Below are 21,712 nucleotides of genomic sequence, written 5' to 3' on the forward strand. Positions count from 1 at the left end.
CAAAAAGTTCAATTTCTTGGAAAAAAATTCAATAATTCACAGCTGTTCAAAAATATTAAATTTTTGGGGAAAAAATTTTAAAATCCGAAGCTGTTCATAAAAAAATTTAATTTTTTAGAAAAAATTCAATAATTAACATTTGTTCAGATAAAATTTAATTTGTGGTAAAAATATTTCAAAAATCCACAGCTGAAAAATTTCAAATATTAATTTTTTTTTTAAGTTTCGTTGAAACATTCCTAAATTTAGACGGGGGGCACTACAGCCTTACCAGCTGATTCTCTACACCCATTGTGTAAGCTAGAAAACACGAGGTAAAAAAAATATTCAGTGTATTTTGTTATTAGCTGTCGATGTTTCTGTTTTTTTTCTCCAAATCAGTGTTCTGAACGTTGATTTGTAGCATAAGCCTTTTTTTAACTATGAACAATGGCAAACGATTATTGAATAGTAGGGAAGAATTTGCTTCCTATCAACAGATTTTGTTCTTTTTTTGGGGGTGTGGGTGGATTTCGTATTTAATCGACAATGTAGATACTTCCAATTATAGTTGTATGTGTATCCGAGGGTAGTTTGAAAAGCCTGTGCAAACTCCGAGATATGTCACTACTGACGTGTATTGAGGTTATGTTTAGTTAGTAGTACCTTTTGGAAGAGCACACAACAACTTCCATTTAGATCTATTTCTTTCTTTTTGTCATTCGTTTGAATCGAGGAAGAGGAGTGATTTTCAAAAAATGGACGAAAAAGAATTTCGTATGTTGATTAAACATTCCTTAATGAAAGGAAAAACGCCTCAGGAGACTAAAAAGAAGCTTTTAAACATTATGGGGACTACACTCCTGAAACCAAACAATAATCTAAACAATGGGTTATCAAGGGGTGGTTCTGCGCCAAAAAAAAAAAGGCGAATATTGTTCCTTTGCCCGTAAAGATTATGGCGACTGTCTTTTGGATTCGCCGCAAGTAATAATCATCATTGACTATCAGTAAAGTAAGACTATTACAAGTGGCTATTATTCATCGTTATTGGACCGTTTGAACAACTAGCTACAAGAAGAAATGCCACGATTGGCCTACAAAAATGTATTTTTCCATATAGACAATGCATCAGCTCACAACTCAGTACTTTTGGTCGCAAAATTAATGGAAATAGGGTTCTAACTCGTTTCACATCCTTCCTATTCTCCAAACTTGGCTCCCTCAGACCATTAATTTGTTCCCCAATTTGAAGAAATGAAAGTGAAGGAATAGCCTTTTTTCAGACTTGGACAAATCCTTTTACTTGGAAGGGTTCAGCAAACTAGAGCAGTGTTGTACTAAGTACAAAAGCCTTCAAGGAGACTAGGGTTGAAAAATAGAAAAGGTTTACCCCAAACCATTAAGTAATTAATACCCACAGACAGTTCCCAGCCACCTGTTGGATCCAGGGATACACCACAATTCTCAAAACATCAATGTAAATAAAAATCTGTGTTCACCCTCACGTCAATGTCAAATATGTGGGTGGCATAACGTCGCCCTCACTGGACATGACATCAAAGATCATGGGTGTTACTGAGATTCCTTGCTTTGCTACTGGTGTGCTCCAATGCCATGATGACGGTGCAAGTCTCTTTTCCTGTACATTAAATTCAATGACACACTGATTCTCGTATATTGCTCCCATAGTGATTTACTTGATACTAACGAATAGCTGATTTTCATATCTTTCTATTGTTATACTGGCAACACTGATATCTAAGGTTGTTTTTGAGTTATGAGCGTTTCCCTAAGGCAAACATTTGAAGTCTGCACCCTATATAGTATACCTATATAAGTTACTTTATTCATATACAACATATGTACACTGTACAGTGCACTCTCGACTGTCCCATTTTCGGGTTAATATCAAATAATATTGTGTACTTTGTTTTTAATAATAATTTAAGGGGTCTAAGATGTTTTCAATACTTTACACTTTCAATCTAGAAATTTATGAAGGTATATTTCAGCAACCAGTTTTACTACTGTATGTCAATAAAATAAAAATAACTTATATGATGTATGGGCTAACCTAATCATCGATTCCCTTACCGCTTGGCAGCAATTATGGCTTCCGAGCGGCAAGGGAAGGTATTACATCCATTGTAGATGTAGTCCTCCGACATGGCATCCCAGTGCTGGTTGACGGTGCCCTTTAGGTTGTTGATAGTTGGGTGACGGACAGTGCAGGCCCTGGAATTGACATGCACCCAAAAAGTGAAGTCCATTGGATTGGCATCTGGTGAGTAGGGAGCCACAATTTCTTTGGCAGAAAGGCAAGTTGCCCTCCAACCACTTTTGGGCGTGTGTGCGAGTGCACATCCTTCTGGAACACCACGTTCATGTCTGAGCTCATGTTAGAGATCCCCAACTGCTCCGTTGGTTTCTTGCCAGTGTCCAAAAGTGCAAGTACCGAAATTCGTTGGAAACATTCAAATAGCATTTTCTTAGCTTCTTAGATACTTAAGAAGATCTAGTTTTTTTGTTTTGTTTTTTTAGTATTGACCTGAACAATTGTATCACATTCACAAATACTTGATTTATGTAGCAAAAACGGTGAGTAAAGATTTTTTTGCTGCACCCGGTAGTACAAATTTTATTTTTTTTGGTTTAAAATGGTATAATCGAATTCGATCTTGGGTTATTTTCTAGTGAAATAATTTTACAACCCGTCGCTGTTTATTTCAGGATTAGAGCACTGTTTACAATTGAACTTCTTGTCCAATTATGAAGGGGACATCATGAAATCTCTTTTAGCTTCTCTCTTGCGTTTTTCGAGTAAATACATTTCTGATAAAATTCTGTAGCATTTTTGGCCTCTCTGTCCAAAACAGTCTGGAGCAATCGACTACATTATTTTAATCCAACTATTCAGTGGTACATATTTAGTGATCATTCTATAGTTAACCGACCACATTTAGCAAAATATAATTCTATTTAGTTGAAGTGATTGTTATGTTGATAAACAGGGAAACTCCAAATTATTGAGCAGATCTAAACCCTTATATTATTTTTTTTTTTTTTGTTACCACAAGAAAGGGAGGAGTTGTTTTAACCCAAAACCGGGAAAGTCAAGTCTACACTGTATATATGTTTTATATGAATAAATTGGTATATAGCCATATACATACAAGTATCATTGAAAACTTATCTACATTGTTGATTAATTACAGAAAAAAGTAAGCTTTTAAAAGTTGTGGAAATGAGAAAGAGTTGTTCATTAATTTTAATCATGTTATTATTTTATTTTAGTTAATGCAATTAATCAATGCTTGAGAGATGTTTAAAAGTGGGAAGAGGAAAATAGCAAAGTTTTAGTTACTAGCTAGCTAAATACTAAGCAAAATTTGAGTTCGGGAAAAGCCACAAATAAGATATGAAAATCGTTCTTGACGGATTGCCCGGAGTGTCTGCAGGATTATAATTTATTTTTTGGTAGGGGGCATTTTTGGAAAAAAATGAAATTTTTATCAAAAATTTCAAATATTAAATTTTTGATTTTTTTTTTTTAAATTTCAATTATCTACAGTTGTTTGCAAAAAGTTTCAAAGTTCAAAGATATTCTCGAAAAATTAAATTTTTTTTGCTTAAAATTTTCAAAAATAGCAATGCAAAAAAAACGAATTCAAAAAAAAATTCAATTATTCACAGCTTATACGAAGAAATTAATTTTTTGGAAAAAAAATTTGAAGATTCAAAGACATTGTCGAAAAAATAAATTTTTTTCTTCGAAAATAGCAATATATAAAAAATTAACTTTTCTTGGAAAAAAAATTTACAGGAAATTTTTTTCAAAATTCAAAGATATTATCGAATATCTAAATTTTTTAGAAATTTTTTTAAATTATCCACAACAGTTCACAAAAATTTAAATTTTTGAAAAAAATATCAAAATTAAATTTCTTATATAATTTTTTTTTTTATTGAATTTTTTGGTGAGAAATTTCAAATATTAAATTTTCTTGTCGACAGCAAAATTTCCTTTATTTTGTAAAGGGATATATTTTTTTCATATCCTAGAAAAGTAATAACAGTAAATACGAGTAATAAATAAGAAATTAAAGATTATTTTCCTGATGCCGATTTCCAAAAAACACCCGATTATCCGATTCTGTTATCTCGTCCTATCACTATCAATAATTTTATCTTGAAAGAAATGATTGAATTTACTTATATAAGCACATATACAAGTACCCTCTACAATAAAAATATGCAAATCAAAACGTCCTTTAGTTTTCAAATTAAAGATTGAAATCAGGTCTATTTCCATTCATTTTAACAAATTTAATAAATAGAGCAATTTAATAATGTATGTAACTTATTGTTTTTGGGAGAGTTATTCACTAATTTCTTTATATGTAATATGGATATTAATAGATTTGAGGTACAAGTACTTAATAAATAGCAATTGAATTTTTGGAGATTTTTTAATTCACCCGTTTTTTTGGACTTGCAATCTAAGGAGTGAAAAGACAGACAGGCAGATTTTGACAAGCACACCGCACCAATCATAGTCAATCACGTCACTATTGATAGAGGTTTTTCAATTGGATGTATCTTACCGACTACTCCTGGGCAAAAAAAAACCCAGATTTTGACAAAACATGTAACCAATCAATGATATCAATATTAATAAGCGTGGTGGAAGTCAAACATCCGTCGTGCATGCTTTATGGTATAACATTGTATTTCTATTAACCTTGTGAATTTCCTTTACAAACACAAACAAGCTGATATAAACAAAACGACATTGAACTTGGCGTGTACTCATAAAAGAAAAAGTGTAACCCTGTGCATTTGTTGCGTACTAATAATTGTAAGTTCTTTGTGGATCTTTTTTTTTTAATTCCTCCCCCTCCCCCTTGTCACAGCTGCGTGTAGCTAATTTAATGAAAAGGCATGACAGCTAAGCTGCTCTCCTTCAAAACATAATTGAAATTGTCAGGGTTACTATTTTGATGTCCAGTTTTTTTAACATGCCCGAAATTATCCCCGATTAGTAAAACTGTTAATGAGATTATTGTGCTTTTGTTATTTATAATTTTTGGGGAAGAAAATGAATTTATGGTTTAAAGACAATTAAAATAGCATAAGTACAATTTTAAGAAGCTTCAATTCCTTGACATTACACTGACCTCACTGATTGTCTACTATAGTGTCTCCTTTTTCGGGAAACCAATTTTTAAATTTCAGGATGTGGCGAAATAAAATAAAAAAAGTGGCTCAAAGAGAAGCACACTAAGGTCATTGAATAGCCTAGCCAGTCTCCGGACCTCAATTCCATAGACATATATATATATATTGACCATCTTAAAAAATCAGCAAGGGATCAAATATTTATTTTCTCAACTGTTAAATCAAAACATTGTACAACTACAGCAATCTCAACTATAAAATCAATTTTAAGAGCCTTCAATCAATTTACATTGTTCTGGCCTCGTTGGCTATTAGACTTCTTCCTTATCCTGGAAACCAGTTTTTAAGTTTCAGTATCCTGGGGAATTATAGGATGGTATATAATATAATAAATACCGTGAAATTTAAATAATATATTTTAAGACTGAAACATACATTTTAAACTTATAGAGAAATATCCCAAATTAATTCATGGTTACTACGTTGAAAGTAAAGTTATAATTAAATATTCATTTGTTATATGTGTTTTGTGGGAAATCATTTTTTGTTGATGTTAATAATTTGCACTATTGTATAAATAGTTCAAAACATTATCACAAAGGAAATTTAAATATTATGAATTCAACTTTTCATTGAATGACTTGCAAAAAAAAAAAAAAAAGTATCTCTTTATTATGTAATCATTTGAGACCAAATTTTCAGGGAACTATTTTTTCTCAAAAAAATTAGTAGATGTAAATCCTGGGAAAACATAATTTCGAGACAGAAACCCCTAGAGCTACACATGTAAAAATATGTTTTATCAAATAAAATAAAATCTGATACATTCATGTAATTCATCATTTGATAGCTATTGAGTTAAGTAACTAAAAAACCATCAATAAACTTTTTTTTTTATTATTTTATAAAAAATAATATGTTTGAACTTCATGAAATATTTTTGAACCTTAAATACAAACAGAATATCCTTTGATTTGGATAAACTTTAAATTTTTCTTTCTTTAGTGATATATTCATTTTAACTTGTTAAGGTTAGAGTTGTAGGTCTATGGGCTCGGGAGATATGAGTGGTTTAATTAGTTCATAAAATAAAATTTCAACAGATGATAGCAAAAGGACGATCTATAAAATAATTAACAAAAAAGATCACATGAGCCAATCGTTTTTTCTTTACTAATCGCTAAACTGTATTTTTCTCTACAAAAATCCCCTTTATAGTAGTCATTTACGCCCGTATGTGACTAATTCGTCACACTATATATAAATACATATATTATGAATTTATAAATAAATAGAACTTAGAAACAGAACATGACAGGTAAAGGACATATTCTTTTTACGTTTCAAGTTAGTGTTGCATTAGAAAATCACGCCACTTTTCAGTCAAAACAAAAACTTTGAGTGTGCATTTACGTACACTTTGGTTCTCCTTGACATCTGTTTCATTTTACAGGATGAAAACAGGTAAGCTAAGTTGTTGTAAATATTTATCTACGTTTAAAAAAGTATTTAAAATATATGTTTGTCAGCAAAATTACATTATCACTTGAAATTAATACAATACAAAAGTTTTTATGACGTGACTTTTTAGACACAATTGATATTTTCAGTTTTAAAGATGTTAATTTTCCGAAATTGAGGAAAAATCCAAATATAAACTATCTACACACTTATATTCATGTATATATAATATAAATTTAATTCCGGGAGGGAAGTGTTAATAACATAATTATATTTAGAGGTTTATAGAATATATGTATATAATATTATATATGCCAAGAATATTCATTATTCCATATTAAAACGTGCAAATTACATTTTTACGTCGTCTTCAAATTTGATTAAATACAATAAATTGACAATATATTTCTACTTACTTTAAATATTTAAAGTTAATATTAAATAATAAGATTTGATGCATATATTATTTATGTTTAAATAATATTGTATAAATATATATTCAAAATAATTTCATCCTACTCGAAATTAGCATTTTTATTGCATAATATGTACAGTTTTAAAAATCCTGATTTTTTTGTCAAAATCATTCCCAAAACTATTGAGTGCTATTAAATATTCCTTGAATTTGAAGAGTTTAAAAAAAATTACAAGCCTTTTTTGTGAAAATCAATATTTTTTTGTCAATTATTCCATATTTTTTTTATTGGTTAAAAAAAGAAAAATAAATTTGAGTTGTAATAAGTCGACGACACCTCCAAGTTTCCAAAATGTTTAAAAAATCAAAAGTGTAGTAATATATTATTACAAAGTGAATTTTAAGTTTCAACAAAAAATATTTAGAAATATAAATTTGATAAAGGTTTTTGTTTGCATTTTCTAGGAGAAATTAGTTAGTTTTGTTAAAAAGTATTTTTTTTAAACACAATAAAGATTAAGGGACATTTTGAAGAAATAATTTTTGTACAACTACACATAATCTTTCATAAATATTTTTTATATTATACCCAAAAAATTGATTCCTCCTATTCCAATGAAGGATACTACATAAGATGGCAGTATATGTACTGTAATATAAAAAAGATATTGTTCTAATATCAAATTTAAATTAACATATAGGTGTAAGTCTGAACAAAACAATCATTTCATACTTTTATTATATAAAGGGGAGTTTTCCCCATCTTTTAACAACTCTAAAATCTTTTATGAGTTTTTAAATAACTCGAGAAAACTCCATTCTGTATTAACTTATTTTTTGTAATTAAAAATATCTGAACAATGCAATGCATTTGGCCAATTTTATAATTAAAAAAATATATACTAATATTTCAAATGTCTTTCTTTTCATTTTTAAAACTTTTTTATTCTTTTTCCCTCGTCATCCATCAATCATGTTAAAATGATCGACATTCAAACATTTTATGGATTACTAGTAATAAATGACAAAAAAAAAACTTTATAGTTGTAAAGAACTGGCTAATTACTAGTGTTGAGACTCGGTCCAGCATCGAATTTTTTTTCGGTTCAGTCTTAAGTAATTTTTTCTAGAACGATTTGGACCAATTTCTCAGTCCAGACAAATATTATGAGAGGCCATTTTTTATTTCCAGATCAACTGTCACATATTTCTTTCCAAAAAAAAAAAATCTCAAAAGTACACAATAAGTTATAGAACAAATACTGTATACATCTAAGATACGGTGAGATCAAAATTAATCTGAGCTATCTCTGTTTAAACTTTGTATAACGTCATTGTACTTGAAAAAACATATCATATCATGTTATAAATAATTTATCTGTAAAATTAGTCTAAATCGAATTTTTATCAGACCGGTCCAACCCGAGCTTTTTGGTGGACTGAACTAATTCGGTACAACAAAAAATATAACAGTCTCAGACGGGTGTAGGATTTCCAGACCGAAACCCAACACTCTAATTACCAACTGATTTTAGGGATTTGTTTCCTTTTAATTTTTAGAAAAAAGGATCCGTAATACAATAAAGGTAATGATTTGATACAGGGGCGTCCTTAGGAGGTGGCATGGAAGGGGTTGTAGCCCGCCCCCTCCAAATTAACAAATTTTAACTTATACTAGATCATTTATTTTTTGAAATATTTTTTCAACAAATTTAATATTTGAAATTTAATTTAATGTTTCAGTTTTTTTTCTAAAAAATTTAACTTTTCAGTTTTTTTTTAAATTTAATTTTAATTTTTTTACGAAAAAGCAAGAGTTACTACATCTCTGCAAATGAAGTAGATAGGAGAGATGTTGCATTCATAAGATTGATCGCCAAATCTCTATTAATATAACATACTAAATGTAAATAGTTAAATGTGGATATATTTTTTTTTTAAATAAAAGATTGGTTTAGGGGGAATCAAACCTTAAAGGATTTAAAAGTATATCTAATGGTCAAATAAATGTGGTTATGTAATGAACTGAAAAAGAAATGGTTAAACCTTTTATCTCAACCATATTTCTTCTCAAAGAGCAAAGTATTTCGATATCTACTATAACATAATATTAAAGTTGTATGTCCCATAATTTAAACACACAGGGTATTTATTTTAAAAATAGAGACGGATACAGACTTTAGACATAAATAAATATTGTTCAGAATTCTGAATTACGTACCTAGGGTTATGGGTTTTATTCTGATAACATCAGATTCCTGGGCTCTGGAGTACAGTTTGTTTTTTTGCAAATAAGTTGATACTTTTCATGAAATCAGATCGATTCCCCGTGTCTCAAATTTTTTTAAGGTATGGATTGTCATTTCGTAAATGCAACAAAAAAATTAAAAATCCAAAAAAACGAGTTATTGTAATAACGGAAAAAGGGAGAATGTATATTGAATATGAATTAGGTAGGGGATTAGCAAGTTTGTCTTAGTATGTATCTTCATTATGGTTGAAAGAGGAACATATTTCGAATGGTTCTAATTATGATGACCAAAGGAAAGGAAGAACTTTAGATTTTGGTGGATTGAAGAGCTTTCCTAAACTCTGGAGTTATTTAAAGCATTAATAAAATAATTCGGAATAAAATATACAATACGGGTATTTATAAATAAGAAAGCCTTTTCAATAGGAAAATATATACTGATAAAGATCACATATTTAGAGGATATTTTGAAAGGTGTCTATTATTTACTCTTATTGTTTTGATAACAATTAATCAAGCAGAATGAATGGAACTGTCAAAAAAAAAACTATTTATTTTGTTTTATGTTATTTTTTACACAGGTAAAAATATTTTTCATTTGTATATCAACGGGCAATGAGCCTTGTTTACTTATACAATGCTGTAAACAAAGTGGAGAAGAGAGGCCCCGTTTTGCGGCAAAATAATATAACTCATGCATAATAATATTCAGCGATGAAAATCCGATGTATTTCTTGGGTGACCCGGGTTTTTTTTTTTTGTATTGTTAATCTTAAGAATAATTTTTTTTTTCGTGAGTAGTTGTCATTAATATTTAATTCCTGAGTAGTGAGCATCCTTTCCTTAATAGATTCAATTATATTCTGAACCTGATTGAACATTCATGAATGGGTATGTGAAACAAGTTGGAGCCCTATTTCCATTAATTTTGCGACCAGAACTACTGAAGCGTGATCTGGTGTATTGTGATGATGGAAAAGGACATTTTTGTTGGTCAATCTTGTGCTATTTTCTTGCAGCTCGGTTTTTAAACGTTCAAATAACGATGAATAATATCCACCTGTAATAGTTTTATCCTTTTTTCCAGATAGTCTATGAGGTATTATTCTTTGCAAATCCAATAGACAGTCTCCATAATCTTTCCGGTCAATTCCTCTTTTCAAACGAATGACAAAAAGAAAGAAATTGACCGATCTGACAGAAAGTGGGTGTGTGTTCTTCCAAGGAATGCTACTAACTAGACATAACCTTGATACACGCCAGTGCTGCCATCTCTCAGACTTTTCACGGACTTTTTAAACGACCCTCGTATATATAAATAAATTTGAGAATTGAATTCAGAATGAGAAAATAATGTTTTCTTTTTTATCAACCTAGTATTTATGAAGTAAAAATTATATAGGGATTTTGTCCTTTTCTTCAATTTGGTCAAAATTGATTTTATGCTGACACTCTACATATATTATTTTTATTCTTTCTTTGTTATAACTTACACATAATATCGAAGTACTTACTTGCACATAATGTGCAAAGACACATTCCACGCACAAAATAATAATGAACATGTAATAAGTACAATGTACATACTTCATAAAAACTTATGCATGGATTTATGAGGCAAGCCATAAAAAAATAAAGAAGCAAGGAATGGGTTCATTATAATTAAATAAATGTGGCAAGGATATAGTTGTTTGAGAGGGGGGAAAAGAAAAGAAAGAAAAAAATCTTAGTTTTCTACTCCATTCATATGTGTACGTATTTATTTTCATCCATATGGTATGCGAGTCCGTATATGCGTATGTAGTATATTAAATATATACGTCTCCTGAATGACGAAATTTGTATGTAAATATAGTTTCAAATAGGTAAAAACTTTGTAGAATTTATTTTTCTTATTCACATTTGTGTCGATTCTTATTTTCTGTGTAGAATAATAAATAAAAGTAAAACAGGAGATGAGCATATTTTGTTTACTGAGGCGTCTGCTAGGGTGAGCTGGAGGAGTTGTAGCCCTCTCCCCAAAATTAAGGCATTTTTGCTTTTTAATAGAAAATTTAAAATTTGAATTTTTTTTTCTTCATATATTTAAAAATTTGAATTTTTTTTTCTTCATATATTTAAAAATTTGAATTTTTTTTACAAAAATTTTAATATTGGAAAATAAATTAAGTTTTACACTTTTTAATATTTTGTGAAGAGCTATAAATTTTTGAATTTCTTCTCCAACAAATTTGAAATTTTTTTCCAAAAAATTTTATCATAGAGTTTTTTTTTTTTTGAGATTATTAAATATGTTAATAGTATAAAATTTCTGGCATTTTTATTTTTTAATTATTAGTACTAATAATCCATAAGCATCCTATTATTTTGTAATAATTTATGTATTTTTGTATAGAAAAAGGATATAACGACTTATAAATACCGTACCAAACTGAGTACCGTGAAGGATCTATCGCAGTATGTACCGAACCATGGATTTAGCGTACCGTCCCAACCCTAATAAACACAAATGGTATATTGATACACTATATAAAACAAATAAGATACTGAGTTCTATCGGAGTGGGAGTGATGTTGGAAAATAGGGTAGCTCTTATCTCACGATGTTGGTATATGAACCCAAGATTCATATGCAGCCTTAAATTGACTTGTATTTGTATTTATTTATTAAAGCTTACAATCATAATAAATATCTATTTATTAACCAAATAACATCGTTATCAATATGACATCACATATTGATCACGTGTAGTTTAATCACGTAACAAAAAGTGGACCATTTACACACACAGTTTCCACAACTGAACTTGACAAACTTCAAACAACAGTTCTTAATTTAGTAGAGACTATTACTAGAGGTGTGTAAAGTAATTGTGAAATAAAATAAAAATTTCAAAATTTAATCATTAAAATGTATTTTTGTCACCTTCAAAGTAATCTCCACTGTACAAAATACACATATGCCAACGTTTTGTTCAGTCCTCGAAACATTTTTTATAGACACTTTTTGGCAGGGTCTGTAGCTCCTTTCAGAAATTTTGTTTGATGGATTCAATAGACTCAAAATGGATTCCACAGAGTGGCAATTTAAGTTTGGAAAACAAAAGAAAAGTCAAACGGAGCTAAATTAGATGAATATGATGGTTGATCTATGGTAGTTCTTTCGTGTTTGGCTTTGAATTCGCTCACAATGTGTGATGGCGCGTTACCGTAGTGTAACATTCACGAGTTGTTCTTCCATAACTGAATTGTGAGAGATATTAAGGCAATTTAATAATTCCCTTAAGATGGTATGACAATTTTTCAACACAATTTCCTTCACTGCGTCGATGTTCAGTTCGGTGGTAGAGGACGAGGGTTGTCCTGAACGCGGTGTGTCTCCGACGATCTCGTGGCCCTCCATGAACGCTTTGTAACACTCATATGCACGGGTTTTTGGTATAAGTGATTCACCAAAAGCTTTTTCTAACTTTTTCAACACTTCACCACATGAAATTTCATTCGCAACACAAAATTTAAGGCAAATTCTTTTATTCAATAATTATGTTCATTGTAAAAATCGTGGAGGACATGTGAGGTAGACTGACTTATATAGCTGTTGCAAGAAAACTGGTATACAGATTGCGCTTAAACTTGGCATCATAATGAAAGACAGTACTGCCGACCTAGAAAAATAATGTTTCTAAATCCCTTCCGCGTGGGCAATTTAAATTAACAATTCTCGGTACTTTTTGACAGAATGTAAAGCAATAGTGTGTTTATTCATTAAAGATTGAGAGTAACTCCTGGGTTTGTTTTGGGGTTATAATTCTAAGTCCTTGTTGGACTCAGAGTAGAATTGAAGATCACCATTCGAGTAATTCCACTAATTTCCTACGGAGTGGGATTTGTGTTTATTTCCAACAACTTAATGAGGCATAGGTGATCCAAGCAGAGTTTTATGAAATTGTAAAATCAGTAGAGGCTCTCATCAAGCAAGAAACCCCATCAAATAATGTGATCATTCTATCAAATTCTCAATCAGCAATTGCTGCTATCCTTAACCCCTTTATTACCAGCGAGAAAGTCCGAAAATGTAAAAAAATTTTGAAGAAAGGGAGGAGTGATAAATATATATCTATATCTTGATTGGTGCAAAGGTCATTCTGATAATACTTGGAAGGAATTTGAAGACTACCTTGCAAAGAGTGGGACTGATAGTAAAAAAAAATCGTAAATGTGTAGGAGTGCAACCAAGCTATGCAAAGAAGAAAATACAGGACTTCTTCTATAAAGTTTGGTGCAATAAATTAATAAAAAAGATCAAGGCATGAAAAAGAAACATGTCATGCTTAAAGAACCGATATCGAAGGATATCAAACTTGGACGTGAAAGCATGAGAATAATGGTTCAAGCTTACACGGTACTTTTTTGGCCCATCTCAGTAAATGGAAGGGCACGGCGTGCACTATGTTTTCGAGGAGCCACAAAGTGCAGACCACCTCATCAATAAATGAACCGCCCTCTCATATGAGAGACATCAAGCAATGCAAAAAAAACTTTATATTTTAAAAATATTGTAAATAACTTTAACATCAAATAGGTTTAAAGAACTGATGTAGTATAACATCCTTAATGTGGTCATGTTCATTGCCTTATGTGTGTACTGTCTTTTTGTAATTGATTAAACAGCAATAAATTATTTAATTAACTTTCTTCAACTTATAGCTCATGTCCTCCTAAGCATTTTTCAAATTGACCGCATTAAAACGTTCATTTTCTGTGTCTTATATTTTTACAATGTCCATTACTATAACAATCAATTATTTAATTGTTTAAGGGGATTTTACAGTTAAAATGTAATTTATATTATAGAAAAATTACCTGCATATATGTCTAGACAAACGAGTTATTTATGCACCAAGAATGACAAACTATGTTTATATATTAGCCATAAAAACAAACCTTGCCAATTACCCTTACATGGATTAAAATAGTTATTTTTTATTGCTGACATTTAATTTAATTTAACAATATAACAATGCTTATATTCTATATAATAAATAAATAATAATCAAAATTGAATTTCACAAAATTATATCATATTTGTGAATTTTCCAATATATTAGAATCCATTTAGAAAAGGTGCATTGCAATCATTACGTATCTGCATGATATGATAATAAAGGCTTTCTTTTAATGGTTAATATTACCTATTATCAATTACCAGAGTTAGATAGAAGAGGAGAAAATATAAATCTCAAGTGAGTATGATCGATGTGGATAGAAAAGGTAGTATTAGATTCTCTATATTGTATAAAAATATAAAAATTAGGTATTGGATATTCATTCTCCATTTCCTAGTGGTAAAATTATACTTGATTATTCCGAGACTCATAAAATATTGGATTGGTTTCACCAATTTATTATTACAACTAGCGAAAGTACAAGTAGTTATGGGTAGTTATGAGACGATTACTCAGAATCAGAATCGGAGAATTGGGTGCCTTTTCTGGAATTAGAATCCGGATCGGCATTGGGAAAATAATCTTTCATTTGTGATTCCGATTCTTTTTATTACTGATATTTAATTATTTATTACTTTTCTAAGCTATGAAAAAAATAGACACCTCTAAATAAATAAATTTTTGTTTTCTTCTAGAAAATTAAAAGCTTAGTTTACCTTTTCAAATTTTTTCCACCAAAATGTAATTTTTCAAAAAAAATTCCGAAAAACTTAGTTTTTCAATTTTTTTTTTCCAAAATAATTATTTTTTTCTAAATAACTATGTATTTTTGAAATTTTTCTAGAAAAATTTTATATTTGAATTTTTTTTTTCAAAAAAGTTACATTAAAAATTTAATTTTTTTTAATAAATTATTTTTCTGAAAACAACTGAGGATTTACATTAACAAAATGTCAAAAAAATTTATTTCGTGTAAACAACTGTGGATTTTGAAACTTTTCCTGAAATAATTCATTTTTTTAGAACAGTTGCGGATTTTTGAATGTTTTTCCCCTAAAATTTAATTTTTTGTGAATAGTTGTGGATTGTATATTAGAATTTTTTTTTTTTCTCAAAATATTTAATAAAAAATAACTTCATTTATAGATTTTTTTTTTTTTTCAAATAAAATCGTAATACCATGCTCAACCCCCCTCCCCTAAAATATAATCCTCTGGTATTTTTTTACTCTTATTTCAAATATCATAGAAATTTCTTTGCTAATTTTTACTAGAATTGCTTTGGAATCGCCATCGAGATTTTTTTAGAATCGTTCCATCACTATTTGTTAAACTATAACACATAAAAGTTTTTTAACACCATATAATTAATATTCATTATATAGTCAATTGGATTAATTTCACTTTAATTAAAGCATATATTTAAAAATTATAATTATTATTTTAAAGAATACTAGCACCAAAATGCTATCCTAAAGATAGCCAATAAAAAAAGAAATTAATAATTATTTATATTCAGTTTGTTTATGTTAAAATTGTATATTAATTCGATCAGCTAAAAACTAAAAATATATAATAGGTAAATTTATATATTTTTTTTTTTGTTCTCTGTCCATTGGATGTAAATATAATCAAACCTGCACCCCCTTTTGACACTCTTGAGAATACAACATGTGAAAATACTGATTTTGGTAAATATAAAACAATTTTTGAAATGTTTGACCCTGTGGTTTTATTATTGTCATTGTCATTGCTTACTTGCCATGTTCATTTTTCAACCATTATGAAGATACATAATAAAACTAACTCGCTGATCTTCTTCTACCTTCATTTACCTAATTCTCTTTCTTTATTCATATTTAATATATGTTCTCCCTTTTTCCGTTTGTACAATAATTCGTTTTTTGGATTTTTAATTTTTTTTCGTGCATTTTGGAATCGACAAACCACACCTTAAAAAAACTTTGAGACATGGGGAATCCATCTTGTTTAGTGACAAAATCAACTTATTTGCAAAAAAACAAAAACAAATTTATCCTCCAGATCCCATGAATCTGGTCTGATCAGAACTAAACATAATTGTAAGTATGTAACTTAGAATTCCAAACAACTTTTATACATATCTAAAACCTGTATTTGTGGCATTTTTGAAATAAATGCCTATTTATCAATGTTTTCTTAGCAGAACAAACATCAGACACACGTATAAATTATTTGAATACTATGTAGGATTAATAAAACATATAATTTAAAGTTATTAAAAATTACAAAAGCAGATCCTTAGTGTTGTGTTGGTCCTAAATCTAGACCAAAGACTTTTGTACAGTCTAGTCGATTCCCACTTGTCGGACCTTAAAGAAGGTAAAATCCATCCCTAATACGTTATTGAGAGTGTTTTCCTTCTTTTAATTATCCTGTTATATAATAGAATAATTTCTTATATCTTTGTAAAAATATAATATGTTTGTAAAATATTACATAATAACGAAAACATGAATCTTTTTTTTTGCAAAATTTATGCAATACTCTTAATACGCATATCATATTTGGCATAATAAACCATTGACAATTTTAAGAAGCATTTTAAGGACTACCAGACCCAAGGACTGGTCCTAAGACTGGATAGGAATGTATAAATAAGGACTGATACAGAAGGAATTATTTAAAAAAATTATTTTAATACTTCTGTCTTGTAGGTATACAGATATATAAACACTTTTTACTATAAACTCTTTAGCACCCACCCTACGTTTTTATTTCCTAGATCCAGTAGTTAATCATTTATAACTCACACTTTTGATAAATAGAAGAAGAGCCCCTTCTTCTATTCCTCTCATAAGTGTTCTAAACGTTGATTGGTTATATTAGAATGACCTCTTTTTATTGCGGACTACAATTGTATTCTTCCACAAAATATCGTCGATTTCTATCCTGAAATTAATTTTATGAGCCCTTTGAAGGCACCACAAATCCCAGTTAGAGTAGCTCAAATTGATCGTCACAATAGAATATTGAGAAATGGATATAATTTATTTAAAAGTGCCATATCGGGGCAAATATAAGTATTATAAATTTCAACATCTGATGTGAACGCTTCTCAACAATTATTCAATAACTCTGTGGATCAATAAGAGAAGTATACACTGTATAAATCGTCGCTGCTTTGTAGACTTGTAATAACTTCTATTTATTGAGTATAAATAATAAAAATTAAAAGATGCATTTAAGATACGAATATTAAATTTTTTTTAAATAACCTTACAGTACAAAGAAAAAAAAATTAACATAATAAAATAAACTACAAATGTAAATAATATATATACGTGTCATACACAAAAAAGAATCAAGTAAAAATCCCTTGAGGTCATCCTTACTTCCCTGGCGATAGCATAAAGGTATGGTATTCCAAAGATTAGTCGATCTGTAATAAAAACTATGCGTAAAAATGTCAATATTTGGATTTGCGAGGTAGATAGAGTTGTGAGCGGAGAGTCTCGTTTCCTGGAAGAAGTAGCCTTTATTTAGTATTCAAGGTTGGGATATAGGTTTATCTTCTTTTTTTTAAATTCGGTAGAGCGTAATTATATCTTTAATAGCACGTCTATGACACAAAGTGATGAGGCCTAGTCTTTTGATTTTGCCTCTAATTTTGCATATAATACACAAACCTGGCTTGCACATTTTTCTAAGGACTTCATCAAGTAATTTCTGGAAGGATTCCAGATCTCAGATCCCTACATTAAAATCGGGAGGAGATAAAGTGTTACCATAAACGAAGGGTAACGAGTTTTGAAACTTCTTTTAATATTTCCCAAGTTTCGATTGACCTTCCTTATAATGTAGTGACTGATTCTTTTATGTCAAATCCCGAGAGGTGTAAATTCCTAAGGCTATGTAATCATCTACCACTGTAAGACTTGGGTGGAGGAACTCTTTTTGGAGAAATGAAGTGAGACACATTTACAAGAATTCTTCAAGTAACAGTCCAGTTAATAAATTTGGTATAGACATCACTCAAAGAGTTTTAATCAGAGCAAATGGCAAATCTGGCCATCAAGTATTTTATGTTATTATTATTCCTGGAGATATTACAATACCAGGAGAACTCGTGATGGAGGCCATGTAAGTATGCGAATCTCCCTCCCGCTCAGAAATCAATTTAATATCCAGAAGGACTCATAGTCCTCGTATCAGATGTTGAAATTTATAATACTTATATTTCCTCCGATATGGTACTTTTAAATAAAATATATCCATTTCTCAATATTCTATTGTGATGATCAATTTGAGCTACTCTAAGTGCGATTTGTGGTGCCTTCAAAGGGCTCATAAAATTAATTTATGTATAGAAATTGACGATATTTTGTAGAAGAATACAATTTTAATCCACAATTAATTTTTGAGAAACATCATCCCAGCTTTCTTTTGTGTTAACGGTCACATATATGAAAGCCTCTTTTGAGCACGTTTAAAAATAATGAGATATTGAATCCACTCAAGAAACTTAGTTTAGTTGTTTTTTTTAATTTATTATCGCCATCATTTTATTTTAATAGTATATACAAGAAGTGGATACATTGTACGCTAATGATATTTAAATTTCCTTCCTGTTAATGAAGACTATTAAGTGGGGTAGAAAGTGTAAATATGTAAGAGGTATAAAAACGTTTTTCATCTCACCTTTGTTGTTGTTGTTTTTGTCTCCTTCAAGTCCCATACCTTCACCTCCGAATAAAATGTGTGATTACATTGAATTACTTAGAAAAGAAATGAGAATTAAATTACTTCATGCGGAGATTCAGTAAATTTTCATTTAAATACAAAACGACTTTTAGATAAAAATGTTTAATCATATTTATATATCATTTGAATTCAGAGGATTTACGTTCAGGTTTACGCTATTTTATTCATCAGCTATGGGTACACATACCCATAGCTTTCCAATTATCGAAGATAGGTATAAAATATAGATATCAACTCAAAAGCAATCCGAAACAAAAATCAGGAAAAATTATTTTTTTATTTCACTTCATACTGACATACAGAGTTTAAAGCAAAACTTAGTAATTCAATATTCAGGACATCGACATTCGGGTGAGGTGTCTCGTTTGTCATATCCTACAGGACGCATTAAACAGCGAGGGGATTCACATTGGGTGAGGACGAAGACCAGAAGGAAGTCATGTTCCCCGGAAGAAATGCTGCACCTTCATGGATGTGTGTGCCGGGACGCCGTCTTGGATAAGAAAATAGTTATCCCTCTGCAAAGTATTCGTCAACCATGGCAAAACATGGTACCTGAGGATCTTGTAGTAGACGTCCGCGTTGACGTTCTTGTTGGTCTTGAAGAAGTAGGGAGGCATCTTGCTGCCGTCAGACGGAGGACTGAGACCTGAGCTGGTTGTTTGGTTCTGAAGGCTCCCTCGACCTCAACTCTTGATTCAGCCAAGAAGCAATAATTTATCCCGTTCAGAACACCGTCCACTATGAAGATCTTCTTGTCAGAGATCGATGTGTGAGCGGAGGAGAACGCACACCCTCTATCGTTTTACTTATTGCCCGGACATTTTTGATCGCACAAAAATATAACCAACATTAAATTGTAGATATTTGTAATTTCATTCGAATGGTAACAAGTAAAAAATGATCAAACTTTTAAAACAGATGCTAGACGGCCTCGTAGAGGATTCTAATTTTTGAGTCCTCACCCTGTTATTATAAACAACACCATATTTGATTGACTTATATTGATATTGATATACTATATATTCAAATTTCCGGGATTACTTGAGATACCAAAGAACGTTAATTATAGTCTAAAGCCTTCATCTACTATATAATAGTTTATTTGATTACAATATGGCCTTATAAGTATGTATAGTCAATAAGGATATTAGTTTTTCCTTTAATTGTGAAGGCTAATTTTGGCAATTTCAAGTGTAATTTGCAGTGTCTTCAAAGGATTAATCAAAATGTTTTATATATTAGAAACGGAAGATAATTAATTAGTTTAGGAATATATATAGTATGTAAACCAGGATCATTTTTGAGAAAAATTATCTTCGCTTACTTTTGTCTTGATGTGGGTAATATAATATATAATTTATATTTAGTGACCAATTAACTTGAAGCTATTCCAAAAATACTTGAAAAGAGAGAAACTTTCTTATCAATATCCAATCACTAAACATCTCTAAAGACGGTCAGGATACTGCCCTTGAGAGCTGTAGTGATCTTGCTGCTTCTTATTGATCCTGCTGGAAGAGCGAGCCACCATTAAGCTATGCTAAAAACTAAACATACAAAAATCACAACAAAACTAATAATCCTCTGGTAGCCTCAATTATTTTCAGAGTTTCAAAAAAATTATTTAAAACTATTCTAAAACTATGAAAATTAGCTATTAATAAATGTTCAATTATCGTCCATTTTTTTATTTTTTGAACCCCTTTATTTGTCTCTATAAATGCTTTAGGATTTATTTTTTTACATTTTGTTGTCCTTGTGGATGTAATAGACGCACTCTTCATTTTGAATTATTATTGTAAATTCAAATATTTTTCAACCATAGGGGAAAATTCAAATGAAATTTCTGCAGCTCATTTGGTGCACCATTAACATATCATGTTTTGCAATTATTAGCATGTTCCGAAATGATTGATAAAGCTTCCTTTTGAAGGGAAAAGAGTAGAGTTGGCCTCAAAATTCTACCAGCATCGATTTTCTCATGAATTTTATGCTGTAATAACATTGCATAGTTATTCAAAGACTAAATAGCTAATAACTACGTACGACATTTGCACATGTTTTTGTATTCGTCGCTGAACAAGGAGACTCATAATTTTTGCTCGTACTTTTTGATCCGCAACAAACTGGGCAAAACAGTGTCTGAGATCCACACCAACCTTACTATCATTTACCCTGATGCCTACCCGAGTCGTGCAACCATATTTTTGTGGGCTGGTGAGATCCGGGATGGCACTTTTAAGCTCGGGAAAGGTCTCTCATCAAGATGTCCCTGGGAGACAAGGATACCTAATGTAATCGCCCAAGACAAGGGCATGGTAAAGAACAAACCCTGATTGAGTGGTCGAGAGGTCTCAGTGGAGCTTTCTCTACCACCCACAGCAGTCTTTAGAATCATGACTGTGATTTCCGATTCAAAAAGCTCATCAGCGTGTGGGTACCCCATTCTCTCTTTCTGGCCAACGAGGATTAGCGAGTGATGAGGCAGTTCTTAACGCGGAGAAAGGTGGAAATGATGAAAAAGAGTCCCTACAGCCAGGATCTGTTATCTGGAGAACCAATCCCACGACGTTTTTCGAGCCAAAGTGACATTTGACATGATTAAGCACTTTTTTTTTAAATTTTGAATGTAATTTCTAGTCTTACTGGAGCAGTCTCAATCATTTCGTAACAACTTTATATATATGACGAACCTTAGCAAATTCAATGTATGGATTGAACATATATCTACGTCG

At 30.3% G+C, this 21,712-nt stretch overlaps 1 protein-coding gene across 2 annotated transcripts in view; it reads left to right on the forward strand.

Annotated features, from left to right (window-relative positions):
* The window catches only part of LOC121119028 (uncharacterized), a 216,163-nt gene that overhangs the window by 131,539 nt on the left and 62,912 nt on the right, over positions 1 to 21,712 (forward strand). The gene's annotated exons all lie outside the window — the stretch shown is intronic.

The sequence above is a fragment of the Lepeophtheirus salmonis genome, chromosome 5 (assembly GCF_016086655.4).
Source record: "Lepeophtheirus salmonis chromosome 5, UVic_Lsal_1.4, whole genome shotgun sequence".
Classification (NCBI taxonomy): Eukaryota; Metazoa; Arthropoda; class Copepoda; order Siphonostomatoida; family Caligidae; genus Lepeophtheirus; species Lepeophtheirus salmonis.